At 41.6% G+C, this 18,283-nt stretch overlaps 1 protein-coding gene across 2 annotated transcripts in view; it reads right to left on the bottom strand.

Annotated features, from left to right (window-relative positions):
* Positions 1–7,017, bottom strand: part of FAM13B (family with sequence similarity 13 member B) — a 77,868-nt gene extending 70,851 nt beyond the window's left edge. For both annotated transcript variants that reach the window (XM_077823720.1, XM_077823721.1), the window contains exon 1: positions 6,757–7,017. The gene's annotated coding sequence lies outside the window, so the exon portion shown is untranslated. The remainder of the gene's footprint in view (positions 1–6,756) is intronic.
* Positions 7,018–18,283: the final 11,266 nt, after the last annotated feature.

The raw sequence follows: 18,283 nt of genomic DNA, 5'->3' as shown, positions 1-18,283 counted from the left end.
TCTAGTGGCTATCAACAAAGGTACGTTACTGCTTACAATAATTACACTAAAAATTTAGAAAAATGTACAAGTCTTATCTCAAATACTTATTGTACGGTTGTATATTCTATTTGTAAACTTAGTAAAAAACAAAACCAATACCAACAAATTTGATTTAAATGTAAGCACTAGGTTGCAATTTTACAATCATTTTAGAAAGAATACACTGATGAAACACTGCAATCTGTTCGTCTGTTAAAGACTAGTCCAAGCACCACTAAAAAAAAAAAAATCAATCATTCTGTGAAAATATGCTCACTAATATATTAAAGACATAATTTTATTCACTTACTAGCTCAAATCCAGAGGAATTTTAACAGCATATCTCAGCAACTTAAAAACAAGATTATGTAATTTTATTTTATCAATAAAAATGAATTAAACCACCACATATACCAGAAAACAAAAGTGGAGGTTTCTTGCTTGCTGCTTTACACACACCACTAAACGCTGCCAGATTCTCTCCCTCAGCTGCTGCCAGTGCTCATGTGCAGAAATATAAAGAAACTTCCTAATAGCAAAGATCACATCTCATTCCTAACAGCCACTAGTTAATAAATAAAAAGCCTTTTGTATCTTGTGTAGGAGCTAATTATGTTGGTCTTACTTGCCCTACAATAATGAAAAACAGCACTCCTTAAAACAAGCACCTGTACTTACCACCCCCCATCAGATAATACAGAGCTAATAAATGTAATGGCATTATAAAAATAAGCAAAATTGAGTAACTAATATATTAACAGGAAGAAAATATCAGTACAGCTATGCAATTCAAGAGATTCACATTCTGTAAACAAGACTATTTAACAATTATTGTTACTGCTACAGACTGATTCCTGTTCAGAAGTCCAGCTATTTCACATGGCTTTCCCCCCGCCCAAAAAAGGCAAATAATGTAAGTACATAATGCACCTATAATTATAAATATTATCCCATTATAGAGATTTGTCTCTATTTCTCCCCCTCTCAGACAGCTGAACAAAAACACATGTGAACTCAATGCTTCACAAAATGTGGTGCCTGGTCCACTTATGATAGGCAGCCTGCCTCTATTATGATGATGACCATATGAAACAAAAAGGTGGTCCTTCAGTCCCAGAAAGTTTTGAACACGCATGCATGCACTGCTCATACAGAATTCCATTCCACAGCTATGTCTATTTGAGCTGCTGCAAAGTAACGAACAACTGTCAATGAGCCATGTGGTTCAGTGTTTCTTAATGCAACTTCAACCACAAACAAATTTACAAACACCACTAAAACTGAAAGGGTAACAAATACACAGGATGACACAATCAAACTAAAAGTGACCTGGAAAGATTAGACCAGTGATGGTCTCAGGCAACGACAGACTGGATACTCATGAAATGTAAAGTCCTACACCCAAGCAAGAAAAAAAAGCAGACACAGTATAGGTGGTGGGGCAGAAGGAGAAACAAACCAGCTGCCACTCCAATCACAATACGTTTAGCTTTATTTTGTCTCCTTAATATTATCCAAGTATTATATTATGTAAACAAACACATATGCAGCAAAGTTTTAATTAAAACACTGCAGGGAAAGGTGGAATGGAAAGGGAATCTGTATGAGCAGAGAAGCTTGCAGGATAGAATGATCACTGTTAAAATCTTTACAATTGCTCTTTGCAAGTAATTAACCTGACCAACACAGTCTTATATTTAATAGAATTAAATGGGGCTCTGACTAGGCCACCTGCCCATGTATAGTTTTCAGAAGCAGGGCCATAAACTTTACTGTAGTGACAAGAATTTAAATGTGATGCAATAATTATAGTTTAAATTCAATTTTTCTCCCTTCCAAAACATATATTGTACTTAAGACAAATATCCAGAATACCCAAATAAGATATTAGAACACTTTATGCATACACAGGTGAGGGATCATAAATTAAGAAGAGAATAGCTATTAACTGCCATATCACAATAACACTCCTTATTTGGCTACAGCCAGAAGGCAGACCTAGATACAACTACAACATATTGTACATTTCTAACATTACACTGCTCCACCCACATACTGAAAATAAAAGATGTACTCATTGTACCCAGTTTCTAATGCATTTATCTCTTTATGAAACTGACATACAGTATTGTAGAAACTATATTCTAACTACAGTCCAAAGAAAATATATAATAGAAGTTGCACTGAAAAATAAATCTGTGATTTGATCTGTATGTATTCTCAGAGCATTGTGAAAGTCTGGTCAACTCCGATTCAATTACCAACAACAGACCACGAATATATTCCAGAAATCAAAACTAATCCCTAATTCTACCAAGGAATACACTATACCATTCTTTTTAAAGAAAATGTGTTGAAATGTGCAGAAAGACATGTTCAGTGAGAAACAGGCACAAAGAGGGGTTGCAAAAGGTTAGCTAGCTTCTCACAAAGTGAAAGAATACTTAGATTCTAGGTTGGAATCCAACTTCAGCATGAAAAATTAAAGAACAGATTATTCAGCAGATCACTATTGGAACGGCATACAAAAAAAACCAACCCCCACCATATCCCTTCACATTCCTCAAAAAAAAAAAAAAAAAAAGGCATGTGAGTAGAGGGGAATATCAACTGTTCAGAAGGCTTGCATAAGCATTAAATAAAAAAAGTTTCTAAAGAACAGCATCCATCCCTAGAGTAGCCAGCAAAAACATAACTGGCTCTAGAACGGTACACCCATTCTTTCAAAGTTAACATCACTTTCCTTCCTCACAATCTAAACATTTAGCAGCCTTGCAAAAAATAATTTCTCTCACCCTCCAATAGTGAGTTACTAATTATTTCTTTTAGCCAGGTGTTTGGCCAGCAGCAAGGTTATTTGGTGTTATGTGTAGAATTTAAGCAGTTTGTCATTCCATACAGATCTCTCTTCTTCACATCCACAACTTCTTTTTCAGAAAAAGGATTACCAGACTCACGCTCCTTTCACACCTCCAATTTTGAAAAATTCTATCCACCCACAGCGTGGGAGTTTGCACTGCCCTTTCAATGAGCCTCAGGAGGAGGCTTGTGACCCAAAGGTAGCACATCTTCAAAAGGTTGTGTATTCAAAGAGGATGAACACCCAAAGGAACTAAAAAGAAAAGGAGTACTTGTGGCACCTTAGAGACTAACAAATTTATTTGAGCATAAGCTTTCGTGAGCTACAGCTCACTTCACGAAAGCTTATGCTCAAATAAATTGGTTAGTCTCTAAGGTGCCGCAAGTACTCCTTTTCTTTTTGTGAATACAGACTAACACAGCTGCTACTCTGAAACCTGTCAAAGGAACTAAGGATCATCAAGCCTTCCCACCTTCTGTTCCAAGTGCAAGGCATACTTCTTCCACTTTGTTTTCTATAACAAACACAAACTCCACTCATTCACTTGTCCAGGATATGTAAAACTTTATTTCATGAGACTATAGTATATGTTACTTCTATTCTTGCAATCGTGTCAAGAGTGGAGGAACAGATTTTCTGTCTGTTCTAATGAATTTTCATTATTTTTTCCTAGATTGCCTTAAAAGGGGGTGTGAAGCTTAGATTTTCAGGGAAGTCATTTACTTAAAACAGATATTATGAAAGAATACAAATCACTTTTTGCCTGACTAGTACAGCTTGCACTCATGTCAAAGACACGAAGAATCCCCATTTAAATGTCAAATATCTGTTTTTGGCAGGATGGATAGCTTCTTATCTTTTCAGTACTTCCACTGTGAAATGTAGGGTTTTTTTACATTTCTGTTTCTATCATTGTTGCACAGCCCAGAGTATTGAGGGGACAAAAATACTTATGTAAATGACATTTTTAAGTCAGGATGAATCCTAGATTTTTTTCATTTAACAATGACTATTACAGTGTAAAACTAGAGAGTGGTTTACACTGTATATTTTCTGCTGAAATGGTTGTCACAGAATTCACTAAAATCTGCTGCAGAATTCTCCAATAACTTAAGGTTCTTTAATAAGCCATATTTCAAATATCCGTCTTCTCCTATTTCTGATGTACAGTGAATAGTGTAAGATCCTGAAAAACAAAACATATCAGTTGCACCATTTGTGCTTATAAGCAGGCAAGCCAGCACAAGTTATCTCAGTGCTCCTGGGCATCATGCCACTGACCTTCCTCTCAGAACTATGCATTTCCAAAAGGTACACATCACAATTTTCAGCATTATTCTACATAAAACTTGTTTAAGCAGATTAGGGATTCAATATCACCAAAACATCTTAACGGAAGTCTTCAGATGCCTTTAAAAAAATCCAAGACTTTGGCTAATGCCTTTTGTTTTGGAAAGACTTGCCAAGATTGGTAGGTACAAAATCCAGAGGGCTTCAGACCCTGCGTTTTAGTTTATTTTAAAATTATCTCCCCTGCCAGACACCAGAAAACTATTCAGGCCATGCTCCATTTATTGCTATTCCTATAAAAGACTAAGCAAACTTTCCAGAGATGGGTAAGGAAGATACTTTCATACGCCAGAGCTTTGCTACTTCTCTTTTTCAAAATATTAATGAAGGGAGAAGTAAATCTTCCTGCTTGATATCAGAAAGGGACTTGGCCTAACAAGAAACAATGCATCCTTAAATTAGGGTGTCTGAGGATTTGTTAAATATACTTATTGAAATCCACCAAAATCTTAGTAAAGATACAAGCAGGTGGACCAGAATGTCTAATCTGTCATTCACAGTCAGCATGAGAATCTTGGTATTATCAAAAATATTGATGTGCAACCAAAAGTAAAAACAGTAATTACTGGGTATCTAAAGACAACCAGACTAGAAAATATTAAGTAGCTAAATAGACAAGAATTCCCCATATTCCAAATGACAAAAAGCTATTTGCTTTCTTTCCGAGTATTGGCACATATGCCTACCTTTCATGGAAAATTTGCTGTAGGGGTCTGCTATGCTTGCTGGAGGATTCTCTGCTCCTTGAAGTCTTTAAACTACGATTTGAGGACTTCAATAGCACAGATATCGGTGTGAGGTTTTTTTTGTAGGAGTGGTGGGTGAAATTCTGTGGCCTGCGTTGTGCCAGGAGGTCAGACTAGATGATCATAATGGTCCCTTCTGACCTAAATATCTATGAATCCTCACCTTCCTACCTTTCCTACAGAGGTGCTACTGCACCTTAATTGCTCTAAAAATCATCCTGTTTAAAGTTTACAAGTGTTTGGATGCCCTTCAATTTTTTGTCATATGTTCCATCCTTGAGTACTTCTCAGAAATATAAAGTAAAACTTAACAACTAGCTTTAATAAGTTCAGTTTCACTTTCCATACACAGAAGGGGCTGAAACATAGCCAAGGAACAGTAGTACTAAACAAATCTCGATCATTTATTGTAGTATATTTAATTTCCAGCTACTTCACTCTCTTTCCCTTGTGCTTACCAGCAGCATCAAAATATTTTCAAAACAATGTGCTTTTCCCCCAGAGGCTGAGGAAACTGCAATAAAGATGACCTTGCACCAACAGCTTTATGTTGCAGCGCTGACTTCCCTATCATAGAGGAACATGCTAGCATTGAGGGGCCACGAATATCAACTCATTTCAAAAGGAACACAGCACTTTGGTGCCACGATGCGCCTACTTGGGGCACATCTACACCACAGATACTACAATGAATCAGCTACAGTGCTGCAGCTGTGATGCTATATCATAGTGTAGATGCTTCCTACATTGACAGAAGGGGTTTTTCTATCAGTGTAGTTAATCCATCTCTCCAAGAGGCAGTAGCTAGGTCTATAAAAGAATTCTTCCACTGACTTAGCCGCATCTGCACCAAGAGTTAGGTCAACCTAAATACAGCGGTCAGGGTGAGAAACTTCTTTACAGGCCTAAGCAACACAGGTAGGTTAATCTAATTTTTAACCAGGCCTTAGTAATAAGTTTAACTCCCTAGGGAGCTCTCAGTACCAATAAAGGACCCACACTGACATGTTCCTTCGAAGCTGAATTTAGCATCAGACTAAAAGACAAATCTCCAAAACAATATTCTCAGTGCTGATGAAGCCTCAGAGCCCATAGAAGACTTAGACACTACAGCCACAGAGCCCAAATCTATCCAGTACCAACTTCATCAGTGTAAGTCCCTGATTTGCCTAGTTTTGAACTCAAATGCAACCTAAGTTCCTTCACAGGGGCATAAGGCTGATCTGTTGTGGGATGGAGGCATCAAGCTCAGAAGGCTGTTATGGTGAAGAAGGCAAGAAGCCTCTGCTGGCTTGAAGTATGAAGGCTGTACCCTGTGACTAGGGAAAGAGAAGTCCCAAAGCAAAACAAACAGCAGGTTCACACATCCAACTCCAGGAACACAACTTAAATCCTCTTTCTTCTCCCAGAGGCCAAGCCTCAAACAGTCCTAGGCACCACCCCGCACTTCTGTAACCTTGGCTGAGAAAAAAAGAGCAGTGAGAAAGACGGAAGTTACATGTCCCCAACGGGCTGCTTCCAGAAGGCGCCTGAAGCTCAGCAGAACTTCCCACCACAAGGGCCAAAGGGTAAAGAAGCTGCATTTCAACCCCCCCCCCCCCGCAGATGTGGTCGATGTTATAACAGGCCGTGGCCCTGAGCAGCTCCTCGGGCAGGTTCCAAACAGAACTCGATTCTACCCCTCCCCCCACTTCTCTCCCCCACCCCAGTCTGACTCCCCCACAGCCCCCCTCCCCTCAGACCCTGTCCGTGGCGCATGCGCGGTGCCAGTCCCCTCACCGTTGCCAGGTGATGACTTTCCCTCCCCGCCGTTTTCAGCAGCAGCAGCAGCAGGTTCCTCCGCCTCTTTCTACCCCGGGGTCCGGTGTGGGCCCCGCCGCTTTCCTCGGATTTTCCTCCTTCCACAGCTGCAGCTGCTGCCGAGCACGAAGCAGCAGCCCGGCCCCGACACAATCTGACCCGCGGGCCCCTCCGTAGCTGGAGCTCCTGAGCTAGTAGGGTCCCCAACGGATTAGCAGCGGCGGCGGCAGCAGCGACTGGCGGAAGTGACGCGCTGACTGACAGGTGCAGCAGCGCGCGCGCGCGCCCCCGCCCCCAGGGTCACGTGCAGCGGGAGGGGGGCTGAGAAGGGAAGCGAGAGGCGGGAGGTGGAGAGGCGGGGTGGAAGGCAGGGGAGTGGGGACAGAGCAGAGAGTGGGCGGGGCGCCGTGGGGGTGAGGGTGAGCTGAGGGAAAGGCGGGGAAACGAGGGGTAGAGAGGAAGAGGGATGAGCGGGGGAAAATAGGAGGGAGCCGGGGCTAAGAGGGAGCGGAGGGTAGAGAGCAGGGGGGAGGTGGGGGAAAGCGGGGTGGACGATGGGGGGAGCTGGGGCTAGGACGGAGGGGAAGAGGGAGCTGAGGGTAGAGAGGAGGGGGAGGTGGGGGAAAGCGGGTGGACAATGGGGGGAGCTGAGGCTAGGTGGAGGGGAGGGGGGAGCTGAGGGTAGAGAGGTGGGGGTGGACGATGGAGGGAGCTGAGGCTAGGACTGAGGGGAAGGGAGACTCGGAGTGAGATGGGGAGAAAAGGAATAGATAATAGACACAGGGGGAGCAAGGAGAACAGTAGAAAATGTGCTGTGGTGCTTCAGCAGTGATTATCAAGCCCTTCTCTGTCTGCCTCTGACACCCCAGTAAAGTCCCCAGGCAGACAGCTCTGTTTCTTTCTAAATACTTCCCAGGCATAGAGTGACTTCCAGATATTTTTGAAATGTAAGGAATGCCCCAGGAAAGGAATTTACCTGATGTGCATGGCATGGAAAGTCAGAGAGAAACATGTTTGTGGCTCTCATCGTGTGTAATACAAGGCCAAACACGTTGCTAATAGGGATCTGAGCACCTGTTCAGATTGAGCAGACTCAACTGTAATCTTTTAAGAAATGATTTGAAAGAACCTCACTCTTTAGGTAAACTACCAAAACTCTGCCATGCCTTGAAATCAAAGTAGGATTCTTGAACACACATGTTAAGGCTGTGTCTATACAAGGAAAATTAACAAATCCATTCTCACTAAGTCAGTAGAACCAGGGGGATTGGGTTTTTTTGTTTTTATTTTTTGGTAAATTTTCCCAGTCTAGACAAAGCACAAGAAAAGCATGGCATTGCACAGTTAGGATTACTCAGATAACTAACATGGCCCCGCGTCACTACTTTCAGAATGAAGTGTAGAGGTAGTGTTATCCGTTGAGATTGAAACTTGGGATAATTTAAGCAATGACCCCATGAAGTAAGAATGCATCTTTCTAGAACACCTTCTTGTTAACCATACAGTGATTGTGACATCCAATAACCTCAGTAGGGCTCCATGCAGGTTCAAAGCTCCACCCACAGAATTGAGGCCCAAGCCTTCATTAAATGTATAAATTATTTATATTTACTATCATAGGATTTCTGCCCTTTTTGATCTGTAGTGTACAGAAAAACTGCATATTTTACTATTTTCTGAATCAATTATTGAGAACAGTTATTCTTGAAAAGTATGCATGTCACCAGATTACAAGAATGTTATTTGAACCAAAAGCTAGCATATCTAGGAATTAAAATTTCCTAAACCCAAATCTCAAAAGTCCTTTAAAGTAAGGGCTTGTAGAGATTAGTGTGCTGACAGAGGACCACACTGAAGACATGAAAAACAAAACTCACACCCCAGTCCTTTGAAATAAATAGTTACTCTCAACACAGAAACTGTAAAAGTACAGCGGCTTTTCCAAGTGTAAATTGGCTGTAACCATGTGCTGTAGATTTATTAAAGTTAAGGAAGTTAAAATTTACTCAAAAATCCATTCAGAAAAGTCCTTGTTCAAAAAGGACAACATTTTACAAAGATCATATGAAAGGATAGCAAGTTAGCAGTACAGAGCAGAATTAAGATTGTTCGGGTGAGATTAACTGCATATTCCATTGAGGAGTCCGGTGGCACCTTAAAGACTAACAATTTTATTTGGGCATAAGCTTTTGTGGGTAAAACTCCCATCTTCTTCAGATGCAAAGTTGTCCTCCTTGTTTTTGTGGATACAGACTAATACAGCTACCCCTCTGATACTTTGCATATTCCATACTTTCCACTGTTTGGGGATCTTTTAAGAGGAATATTAATTTTAAACATACTGTATGTATTTTCATAAACCTGGTCAATGTTTTGAATTCAGAATTTGACAGAAAAAGTCAAATTTTCTTATGAAATTTTCCCATTTTTAATGCTCTGTCTCTCTCCAAAAGTAGTATAATGATATTATTAGTTCTGTTTTTAACATGGTTATGGTCAGGGGAAAATGACCTCTTAGTGGGGGTGTATGTTTATTCACTGTCAATTGGCTTCCACAGCAGATTTTCCCACTTTAACAGTAAGATTTCTCACTGTATAGAACTGAGCTCACCCTGGTGTATGAAATTCAAGCTGTACTCTTTCTGATTTGTACAACCTCATAAGCAGCAATAAAGATATTGGAATCAGAACTTAGCTGGCTGTTTTGTTGATGATGCACAGGAGAGAATGGACTCCAACTGACTCTTCTGCAGCTAGATTGGCCAACTGACAGCAGTAAAACCAAAGGAAATCTGACACCGAACAGGTGGTGAGGGAGATAGTGGAGGCTCCTCCCGTCAGACAGGTAGGAACAGCACTGGCTTCACTGTTTTGGAACTGAAACAGTATATTCCTACTCTAAACTGGTTCTGAGTGCACCTTTTTGTGCCAGTTTCTCCTATCTCCTTTCAGATATCTTCAACATTCTCTGTAGGGGAAAAATATATGCAGTCCTAGGCTGCTGCTCTTAGTCTGGTGTTTTTCTGCCCACAGTCTCATTTGTTCACCAGTATGCTCTTTTTCTGTCCTAATTCCCTATTTTCAAAAGTTTTGAAGGGAAAGAGGGACTTCTGGTGCTTCATAATCTTGTTGAAAATCAGTGAGAACATACGGGGAGAAGAATGAGATTGTTCAAAGAGGCAAAATGACAACTAAACTGTGTCTGCAGTCTCAACCATACAGGTATTGAAAATATCACACAGCAGTGCCAATTGTAAAGCAGCAGGTGTCACAGTCGCAGGGCTAGCTGCAGCTCAGTATCCTTTCTGGCCTCTCTGAGTGCACCTCCTCAGATGTTAGACCTGAAATTCTCCCACTAGGCCCTGGGCTACAGTACTCTCTGTGTCTATGGTTCTTACCCTGCAGGTCCAACTGAGTTGGAGTACCTGTGGTTCTTCCTTTTGGGCGTCTGTGACCAGTGGGCTACAGTGATCAGACAGTCCTCATTAAACAAAAAGTATTGTTTATTTCACAGTAGGAACAAAGCATTAGAGAAAAAAAGGATTTTATGACCCACTGCCTACATGCATGTCTGTCTTACCTAAAAGGCTCCCCATCCCTGATGGTAACCTAGGAAGGCCTAATTTCTTAAAACACTCTCAGCATGTGCCCGTGTCTCAGTCTGGTTCCCCCAAGCTACCAACCCCCTCCAGAGAAGAGATTGTATCCTTTTAAACGCCAGAGTTCATTCATTCTTCTCCATTCCTGAGCTTTGGCCGGAGAGGCGATAAAATTTTTGGAACTAGTAGTTCAGGCATTGTCCCTTACCACCCCAGAAATGTAAACAGAAGGGTGGCTATCTTGAGTCATTCTTAACCTTCCTGCATGTTTCTTCTGACAGCCCCCTCTTATACTAAATCAATATTTTCATACAGTAACCATCCCAATAATAGGTCAAATTGCAGTATTAATAAATTACAGAGCTGCTCCACATCCATATTTATAAAGGGGAAAAATACAAAAATGAACAAAAAGGCTTGAATTACTAATGAATACACCCTTATTTCTTCTAAGTATTTGTAAACAGATGATCAGCTACATAGTCATGGGGTTCCATGTCAACTTCCCAGGTCAGGAGACAAAAGATCATGAAAAGTGTGTAGTTTATTCCATATTTAAACCTATGTCCTGTCTCATTAGGTCTACACTAGCATTTTTCTTAAACTATTCCACTGCTGCTGCTACTACTACTGGTTCAGCTCTACTAGTGGTAGCAATGGAGAGAGAATTGGTATAGAGAAGGTGCCACCAGCATTATAACCATTATGTAGAATAGGTCTTTTCTGAGCAGAGTTAAATAGCATGGAGGATCTAAGAAGACTTGCCAGTATTTAGAGCTAAGATCAGTTTTCATGTTTGGAGACTTATGGCATCCTCTACAACTGCTCAGCCCAAGAAGCCTGCAGCGCTTCCAGAGCTAGGCATCCACAAAGTGTCTCAGTAGGTCGGATTCTAATCTTACCCTGGAGCAATTCCATTGATTTCAGGAGGAGTTACTCATGTTTTACACAGGGTAAACAGCAGAATTGGGGGCCATTTTGCCTCCACTGATTTCAGTGCTCCAACCTAATATGGCTTTCACCATAAACTCGCTCTGATGCACTCTCTGAAAACTTTAGCTTTCCAGACTCAGATAAGTATAGTCTCCCAGAAATATCCCCATCCAGTTCCTCACTAGGGATTTGGAATAACTGAAAGAGATTATTTGGGGATATGCCCAGTATAATACAAAACCTTGTGGAAACTAAGATAGGATACTTTGGCATTTTAATCAGTTCTACATTAACATCCAATCATGTACAGTTTATTCAGTAGCACTGCTCATTCTTTGTCTTCATACTAAGTCATTAGTGTACTGAAGGACCGCAGAAATCAGAGACATAGTAATAAACAAGATATGTTGTCTGTTATAATATCCACAGCATATCTGCCAGCTGTTCAGATTTGGGAAAGACAATCCCTATTAGTAAAATATTTGCCATTTTTGAACTTTGTCCATCTACAGATGTTTCTGTCGGAGGTACTTCATTAGAGTTAGGAGTGCCCGGTTTCTCTTTTTTGGGTGCCCAGCTTGGGATGACTTGGGCCTAATTTTCAGAAGTGCTGCAGCTCCTATAGTCTTCATTTAGAGGTGTGGGTGCTCAGCATTTCCAAAAATCTTGCCTAAGGCATCACAGTTTGAGCACCCAAAATCAATGTCCACTTTTGGAAAGTTTGGCCTTTACTAACAAAGCCCCACAACATCCCAGTGCATAGGTTAAGTACATATTATCCATGCTAGTCACAGTTCATTGCACTGCGGTATAGCAACAGCGGGAGTCCAGGTATAGACAGCCCTGGGTTCAGAAGATATTTGTAGACTGTTTACACTAGTAAAAAAGCTCAGAGCATGTCTAACTGTCCTGGAGCTAAAAGCAACAGCTAGAGCAGTAGGGCTGTCTACACTAGGGCCTGGTTTATTAGCACCAGTGGAGATGATAGACAAGGCTTAACAGTTTAGTCAAGGAAACAATAAGAGCATATACTTGCCTTCCAGTGTCAGTGTCAGGTGATCTAGACATAGCAGTACTGCATCGTGACCAGCCTCCTACCAGAGAGAGGGATTGTTGCCTCAGCTGCACACCCAGAATTCTTTGTCTCAGGCTGGGAACCTGTCTCTGTTCCCAAACATGGATATTTTTACTGGCAGCAAGACGAAACAAAAGGCACAACGTGATCTAAGAAAATCCTTTCAGTGAAGCTCTGTTCTGTTTTCTTTTTCAATCATGCCAGGGACAGAGCAATCCTGGCAGGTGCTGATCACCCTCACTTGCATTGAAGCCAATGAGAACTGGAGTACCGAGCACTCCATAGGATCAGGTCCAGCGTTTCTGGTCTTGAAAATAAAAGGATATGTTTCTTCTATAATCTCAAAATTAATCTACTTTGAGCACCAAAAATAGCATAACATTTATGAAAATAAAATCACTTTCCTAGTTGAGTGGGTGTGTTATTTTGAGACAGCACTAACATAATAAAATCAGTTGTCAGTTTATTGGCTCAGTTACAGACTTTGATCTGCCACCACATCTATTCCTCTAAAGTGCTGCATTCATTAGGGTACCTTGTCCCCTTTTGTCTCCACACAGAAAGGCTAGCAATCCAATTTCCATAATCATATCAACCTCCTCTGCATCCATTATTCAAAGAGAAACTGTCCATCTCTGTTATACTGAAACTTGGTTCCTCCAGACCTCACGTCTGATGGGATGAAGAGGGCTGAACATAGCATCTTCCAGGACCTCTGAATGCAACAACCCAACTGGCCAAAGGAGTCAGTAGAGGGTGTTTCTGACAGTGACTGAGTTCATCCATTCCAAATCACTGCAGCCCAGGAAACAAGCCCAGGAGCAAAGAGACTGCCGGCCTCATCAATCCCCCCTTAAACTTTCCTATTCACTTGATCCCTCTTTAAATCTTTCCTTTTCCCTATTACTGCATCCTGATAGTCCTTCTAAGTAGCCTTGTGCAAGAGGTGATGGCTTAGTGCTGTGAGTATCATGAGAGCTATGAAGCACTGGAACCTAGGAAGGGCTGACTCAGACTTTCATCCTTCTGTGGTAAATTAAGTAAAATGCAGTTTTTGCTGTATAGGAGGTGGTTCCCCCCACCCCCACTCAAAACCTTATAAATAAGGCCATAAGCAAGTTTTTGTGGCCAGTAAAGTTCCCATGGTTTGGTGCATGTGTTTGTTTTAAATAAGAGGAAGGATTTGCTCTGTTGGACTTGGCAAAATTTCTCCTGTCCCTGGTTGTTGCGGTGTTCTGTGCGTTGGTCAGTTTACACTCCACACCCCAGAGATTGCTACATTTCACTTGTATAACAATAGCTTTGAGAGCTGGTAATTCTCTGCCTCTGTTTCATTTAAACTATTGCCTCTGAAACCTATTGATGATTTCTCATAGCAGTATCATTAACTATTTAACTGTTGATCACATTAGCAAATACAACCAACTCCACTGGAATTTCAAGTTTCACCATTCACCTTCCCTAATATAACCCCTGACTGTACCCAACTCTATGAAGTGCACTCTGGTCTGCCCTTCCCTCAGATGTTTTCTGACAGACTGTACACAAAGATTTCTATGTGAAAATAAGTGACATTGTACTGTGTACAGCATCCAGAAACATAAAAGTGATGTTTGAGTCCAGTACATTTGTTTCACCATAGCGAGTAATGTCCTAACAAACTGTGGAAACTTAGCAGAGGCAACATGCAGCAGCAAAGGTGTTACCCCTGCAGGTGGCTGATGATTTGAATTCACAGGAGGCATGTTTCTTCTCATAATTACATAATACTACTAGCTAGTCCTGCTACAACCAAAGGGATGCCATCAATTTGAAATCCAGTCAGCTCCCCCTCAAAAAAGTGTACCTGAACCTATTTTTAATACTAGACCGACGCCAAAATTCTCATACCAATTTGTGATTTTACAGTGACACAAACAAAACAACTCTCTCCTTTTTGCTCTGTGAAAGACCTATACAAATAGCATGGGTGGGACTGGGGGTTGACTGACTATGCAGGAGAAACAGTGAAACTGACTGTACACAGGAGACCAGATTCTCCAAAGTGCTCAGTCAGATTTTCAGAAGACCTCAGTGCCTACAACGGGGGGGCCAGATTGTCAAAAAGCTCCCATTTTCACACCTAACCCATTGCTCTGCACGTGAGCTTCTGGGAGTTCAGCAGTTTCGAAAAATGCGTCACCCCTCTTTGGAAAGTCTGGCATCTCTCCAGGGTGCTGAGCCTGTCTGAAAACTCTGGGGCCAAAGTCCTGTCAGATGCAGAACCCCAACAATCTGAAAAACCAAAATGTTTCCCCCTCATTTCTTTGAATTGTAACAATCGTAACTGCTACTTGAAACAATAGAAGGTAACATATTTAAGTGTGATTCATAGATTTTAATGTCAGAAAGGACCATTATGATTATCTAGTCTGACTACCTGCATAATAAGACAAAGTTGATGCGTCCCTTTAAAGGGACAGTCAGGTTGTTCAAATGCCAACTCTTAGTTACCATTAATAGTGAAGATTCCAGCAGCCATCTGCTTGTTCATTCTCACCTGATATTATGTTCATGATTTTAATGTCGGTGCATCTTGGCCAAAAGGTTCGGGCACATTCTTTATAAATACACATTATTTAATTTTCCTCAGTGCACAAAGGGAATTTGCATTAATGTCAGTCTCCAGACTCATCCAGGGCCTGAGCCAAAGGCTATTGAAACCAATGGAAAGACTCCACGTTGACTTAAATGGGCTTTGCATCAGGCTCCAAACAGCTAGGAATTCTTTTTTTCAATCAATAACTTTAAAATAACGGGATTGAGAGTAGCCAGATTGAACAGCAAAATGGATTATGCAGATGATATTGTACAGTATGTCCAGGGGTGCAGCTAAACCGCCTTGACAGTAGGATTTATCGTCACAGAGATGCTGCTGAATCGAATCCAATGGGATTGGCAAACACTGCTGTAATGCTTGGGCCGAGCTACGTTCCACATGCTACGTGTTCCCATTCAGCTACCCTATACAATAAAATGCATTTCAGGGCTGAGCAAAGTATCCTAAGGAGTTACCAACCACTCTTAATGGTTCTGGGGTGGGGGGGAAATTCCAGTAGTTCAGAGACATGATAGTCTACGCAATATTAGTTTATCTCTGAAGCTAGGGAGTTCCTCTGGCAGCAGAACCAGAGGGATTCAGTTACACGAGAGGGGAAGCAGGGGGAAGGCTACGCAAGCTTCTTGTACCAACTGAGTTAGGGTCCACTCATAGGCAAGTCTCCTGTTCTCCTTCAAGGGATTGTGGGGCGTCTCTTTAGAGATTAGGTTGAAGTAGCCTCCATGTAGCTTTGTAGCCCCTCCATGACTGGGAGAGAGATTCTTTGTCCCTCCCCTCCAACACATATTCCTAGCAGCCCTAGTCAGGCCATTGCTGGTCTCTGGATTTGGTCCTAAATTGTTTCCTATATCCCCAATTCAGCAAAGCATTTAAGCATGTGTTTAAGTTCCATTGACTTAAATGGGGTTTAAGAATATGCTCAGGTGTTCTGCTGAATTGGGACCTAAATACTATACTATGGTACATACCCTTATAACTGTGAATGCTAAATTATAGGATAACTCATGATCCGGGCCTCATAAAACAAGTGAAAGATGGGGAGAAAACTTTAGCTCTATATATCTGTGCTCGAGTAGCTTAAAAATCAGAATTTAATCTCATTTTTGTGCAGGTTGATTTTTTCCTTAATGTTCCTCATCTCTTTTTTGCAGCAACGGTCAGTGGTTTGCACAAGGGCTGAGCTGGCCTAGCAGCAAACTAATCAATATTAATAGAGATGGGAGGGAGAGGAGGGATTAGCATGACCTTCTTAAACCCATACTGGCGCAGTCATGAAGCAGCTGAGGAGAGAGTAGCAAAACCGTAACAGCATGTGGCTTTAGTAGCTTTTCATTTGTTGTGCCTGTGAATATTTACTTTTGTTGCTTCAATGCAGATTGCATTAAAAGCAGACAGTTTTAAGGAAGGGATAAGACAATTTTATCTGCAATCTCTGAGACAAATCCATCCATGATGGAAACTCTATTGAAGTCAGTGAAATTACATACAGGATGACTTTTATCCTAAATTTCTATTCTAAACAACAGCAGTTAGCACAGGAGAGTGTTGACAGCGAAAGTGTTTAATACAGGTACATTTGCTGGATGTTTATTAAAGGAAAATCTAATCAAAAACATTGAGCATGCAACTTGAATATTGAGTGCAGGAGCTACAAAGCATTCTGTGAACCAGTCCTCCTATTGTTAAGCACAACTGTTCACACCAGCTAAGCCAGAAGTGCATGTATATATTTAAAATAGGCTTCAGGGAAGTAGAATTTATTTTTTTTTTAAATTCCAGTCAGTAAGAAATCATATTTCAAATTATTTGCTCCTATTGGATTTGTGGCTTCACTGTTGGTTTACTGGTAGCAGATATTCTAGAAAATATTGGTTTGTGCTAAGTGAGAAGGGTGATTATCGTAAATTAATGCATGGTCTTTCATTAAATATAAAGATATTCTTAAATTTTCATTTTTTTTAATACTTTCTTTACACACTGATTCAGAGACAGCTATAACTTTCTTCAGCTGCTTGTTCTGAAAAACTGAATTCTTGGGAGACTTATCCCAGAATGACTCACATTAGATTGATTTTAAAAGTCAGCTTTAAATTATTTACATTTTTAAAGCAAAAAATGTTTTACAGTGGCGGATATGGCACCAGCTAACAAAACTGCGGACATGTTTTTCCTTCCTTTGTCAGAACCCATCATGTCTGACAAACCAGATTTTGCAGAAAGTGAAATGCAAAGAAAGTGAGTGCATCTGAGGTTGATTGGACACAAGGCAACCAGCAGACGGTGTATTCCACTTAATATACCAAATGAATACTAATTAGGGGATTAATGACCCAAATCCCTTTCTGGTATAACTCTTGATGAGGGGAGTTACACCAGGGATTAAGTTGGCCCTCTGACTACACAAGTCATTAACTGATTTTATGTTTTGTCTGCACTTACATGTCGATCTCCTCACTGTGAGACTGTTCCTGCCCTTATTGAAGAGAAGGGAAACATTCTTTGCCCTCTCCTGCCTATTGTGTGTCCGACTTGCTCAAGTGTAATTCTCTCTCTTGCTGTAGATGGGAGAAGCCTAGATTGCAGGGGAGACCTACTCCACCCTCAGCTAACCAGGACTCTTCTTTAGCTCAGCAGCAGTGCCCTGTGTGGCTTTTTTGCCCACCCCACAGAGCAGAATTCAGCAAGCCCTCTCCCTGCATGTACGTAGTTGCTTGTAAACGTGGTTTGTATATATCTTTGAACTGTTACAATGACAGCCATGGTGTGCTCCAGGAGCACCTTGGTGAGTGGTTCTCTTTAGAGGAGGATGGCTGGGCAGAAAAGTAACCCAGGTCTCGTCTTTTGCAGGAAGTCCTGGCCTCCATCTAACAGCATCCAGAGATGCTATGGTGGAGCCAGACTTCCTTTTAACAGATCATCTGAATGGCAGCACTTCCCCTACCACCAAAAGCCTTCTGTCTGGATATACAGCCAAGTCCTGGCTTGAGACAGGGACCTCCTGATGTGCTGGCGTCAGGGCCGGCTCTAGGCACTAGCAAAACAAGCAGGTGTTTGGGGCGGCACATTTCTAGGGGCGGCATTCTGGCGCTGGCCATGCCACCCCTAGAAATGTGCCCCCATCACCCCAGCTCACCTCCACTCCGCCTCCGCGACACTTCTCCCCTCTCCCTCCCAGGCTTGCCACACGCCAAATAGCTGTTTGGCGCAGCAACCCTGGGAGGGAGAAGCCTAGTGGCAGCGCATTCGGGGGAGGCAGCGGTGGTGGAGCAGAGGTGAGCTGGGACGGGGAGTGGTTCCTCT

Source organism: Eretmochelys imbricata, chromosome 8 (genome assembly GCF_965152235.1).
Source record: "Eretmochelys imbricata isolate rEreImb1 chromosome 8, rEreImb1.hap1, whole genome shotgun sequence".
Lineage (NCBI taxonomy): Eukaryota > Metazoa > Chordata > Testudines > Cheloniidae > Eretmochelys > Eretmochelys imbricata.
The sequence above is the reverse complement of the archived record's forward strand: the minus strand, read 5'-3'. Positions and strand labels throughout refer to the sequence as shown.